At 53.7% G+C, this 3,419-nt stretch overlaps 1 pseudogene; it reads right to left on the reverse strand.

The window, feature by feature from the left end:
• Positions 1-47: 47 nt before the first annotated feature.
• LOC102020616 overlaps positions 48-3,419 on the reverse strand; it is a 6,750-nt pseudogene continuing 3,378 nt past the window's right edge.

A 3,419-nucleotide genomic window follows, 5' to 3' on the forward strand; every position in this document is an offset into this window, starting at 1 on the left:
TGAGCGGCGGTGGCTGGACTGAGGGCTGGCATGCAACAGCACTTGCCGCCGCGTGGCTCCCGCTGCGCCGGAGGCCCTCCTTCCAGGCACCTATGAGGCAGGGAGCGAGCCAGTTGGAAGACCAGCACTCCCGCCCGTGGCTCCCTGTGCACAGGGGGCCCTCCTTCCGGGTGCCTACGAGGCAGGGAGCAAGACGGCCGGAAGACTGGAGCTTCCCACCCGTGGCTCCCCGTGTGCCTGGGCCCCTCCTTCCAAGGCTGAATTTCATAAAGGGATGATCTATATTAGCTCTCTAACTGAACGCCACAGACCTTATTTACTCTCAGGACATGTAATTTTTCCTTCTCTGTGAAATGGGGATGTCACGTATAGTGTTCCCTGGGCTATCTAAACTCTAACATCTTTTCATTTAATTTTTTTTTGTGTGATGGTGTGGATGGAATCCAAGGCCTGAGGCATGCAGGGCAAGCCCTCTACCACTGAGCTACATCCCTATCTCCCAACAGCTTTAAAACTAGTGGGCTTCCCATGAGGAAGTTTAGATTCCTGAAAACTGAGGAATAACTACCAAGCAAGGTAGGGCAGCAGCACTCTGACGGAGGCCAGGCAGGAGGTTAGATTCTGACAGCCACAGTCCGGAGGAGCAGGCAGTCCATTTCCACAGGCATGACACCGGACCCGTCAAAGGTATTAGAAGTACTGACCAGGGTTCCAAAACCAAGCCTGTTATTTGTGAGGTTCCACTTCAGGCCTGTCGCTGTCACTTGATTGTAAGGCTGTCCAACAGGAACCAGGCCACACCAATCTCCTTCCAGTCCAGTGTCTACGTGCAGTTTGTGCTTTCCTGGTTGGAGGAGGTAGGTGAGCGATTTCTTTTGTGTTATTATAGCTGGCATGGAATGATGTGAATGGCTTGGTGCAGGGTATTCACAGATGCCCGAATCTGGTCAAAACACCCAGAAAGGCTCCCAGCATCACAATGACATCAATGTGTGGGCCTCTTTCTTCTATTTTTTTTTTCTGAAGCACTTGAAGGCACTTGGTAAAGTCAGTGTAGTCCTGATCAGGAGTTAAGTTCACACCCCTGAACACTGTAGTACTCTCTGACTTCCGGCCTGATGGAATCAAAGTCCCCACTGATGAATTCAGGCAAGAAGCTCTCTCTCTCCTTAGGTGATGTCACATAAACTGTTGGCACCTCCATAGCACAGGCTCTTAAAAGAGCTTTGTTCCAGAGATGACGCTAACACTGGTCCAGAGGCTGATTAAGAATCACAGGGCAGGGGCTGGGGATTTAGCTCAGCGGCAAAGTGCCTGCCTGGCAAAAGCAAGGTCGTGAGTTCGGTTCCCGGTACCGGAGGGAAAAAAAAAAAGAATCACAAGGCAGCATTTCAAATTTCCAGCGGGCAGCAGGGGCTCCAGTGGGTGGATGCACGCTCCAAGGCGGGCACCTGCAGATGGAGCCCCAAGCGGCGGTGGCGCAGGCTGCCACAGGAACGAGATCGACTGCTCAGCGCTTTGCCTATAAGAGTATTTATAATAGTCACCCAAAGAATCATATACAAAGAGTGCAGGAAATCTGCCCACACACACTACAGACCAGAGAATCCAGCTGAGGGCCTGGATCCCACAGAAATGTCCTGCATGAGTTCAGCTGAAGACCTAGAACCCATAACAATGCCTCCCACAAGTCCAGCTGGAGACCTAGAGGCCATGACAATGTCTCATGCAGGCCTGTTTCACAGATCTGCACTGGGAAGGCCCAAAGGTCAGTGGTGGAATCTAGAAAGTCTGTGCCAGCAGGCTGAGGGATCTGCACTGGAGCCAGGAATGTGACTCTCAAAATAAGAACCAGAGCTCTCCTGAAAGGTACCACAGCCATCCTCAGCAACAGCGAGGTCCAGAGCTCCTCTTATGATCAAGACAGCTGAGTTCCCATCAGGGAAGCCAACATGACAAGCTTCTACAGGAGACTGAGCGGTGCACCATCTTCCCCTCCAGAGCCAGGAAGCAGTTTGCTCAGAGTGAGCACCAGAGCTCCCCCAAAGTGAACTGAAGCCATTCTCAGTTCCAACAAGGTCCCGAGTGCCTTGGAGGTTGAAAACAGCTGACTGCAGCAGGAAAGCCAGCATGACGAGCTCCTCCAAAAGACCAACAGCACCTTACAGCTTCTATTAGCTCCCAACAGCCTAACTTCTTCTCCAGTTCTGCCTGTGACGCTGCTAGCAACAGTCCTCAGGTGAGCTTCCTACACCCAGCACCCAGCACCATGCCAGGGTTCTGAGCAGGAGAGGAACAGGGTCCAGCAAGAGCTTTAGGAAGCCTCCTCTGAGCTCCATGGAGTGGGGAGATGGTTGGGGCGGGCCTGGGGCAGGGCCCGGGGGTTCGGGCACAGACCCAGCGGGGGAGTGGGAGGCAGCAGGAAGACAGCGAGTGGAGGTGGGGAGGTGGGGGGCCTCCTCCAGGCTCGAGCCTCCTTGGTCCCCAGAACCTAGCATGAACACCACAGAAGCAGAGCCGATGGAGCTGGAGGAGTTGGAGCCCACTTGTCCCTGTCAAGGGGACCCACCATGGGCCTCTCCCTGGCCAGAAGTGTGGGAACCTTGACACTGAGTCCAGAACCTAAGGTGTGGCTGTCCTATCCTGTCCCCAGTGACAGCCGCCTGGGCCCCACACAAAGAAGAACAGCCCCATTTGAGATACTGATAAGGATGAAGGACTCGTTTTTTTATCTAAGAGGAAAATAAAGCTGAGAGAGATATGACCACAGCAGAAGAGAAAATAGTATGGAAAGCTGAGGCAGGAGGGTTGCTGCCAGTTCGAGGCCAGCCTGACCTACATAGTGAGTGCAAGGCCAGTCTGAACTACACAGCGAGACCCTGCCTCAAAAAACAAACAAACAAAAGAGATGTGACCAAGACCAGGAGCCACCTGGAAAGGAGAGATGAGACGCAGACGCTGCCTGGCCCTATCCCTGCCCCTGCCCACTCAGCCTTGGGCTCCATCGTTTTGTGTAGAAGCCCAGGGAGCCTGGGTCCAAGGAAGCAAGGTCTGTGGGTTGGAAGAGTTGGGGAGGCTTTGGGGAGCAGCTGGGAGGACAGGACTGAAGCACAGGCATCACTTTCATCATTGAGCAGCAGCTACAGCCTGCTAGGCCTCAGTGCATTCCAAAGCCTGGAAGCCCAGGCCTCAGGGCCAGTGCTGGGACCATCCCCACTTTTCAGATGAGTAGACTTGGAGCGCAGAAAAACCCAGCAACTTGGGCAAAGACCCACAGCTAATGAGCAGTCCAACTGGAACCAAACCCGGATCTAAAGGGCTAGGAGTGTTGCTCAGTGGTAGAGCGTATGACTACCATGTGCAAGGCCCTGGGTTCCAGCTGTGGCACTGCAAAACCATCCAACAAGTCAAAACTCAAA

Source organism: Chinchilla lanigera, unplaced genomic scaffold (assembly GCF_000276665.1).
Source record: "Chinchilla lanigera isolate Chin_1 unplaced genomic scaffold, ChiLan1.0 scaffold00154, whole genome shotgun sequence".
In the NCBI taxonomy this organism is placed as follows: Eukaryota; Metazoa; Chordata; class Mammalia; order Rodentia; family Chinchillidae; genus Chinchilla; species Chinchilla lanigera.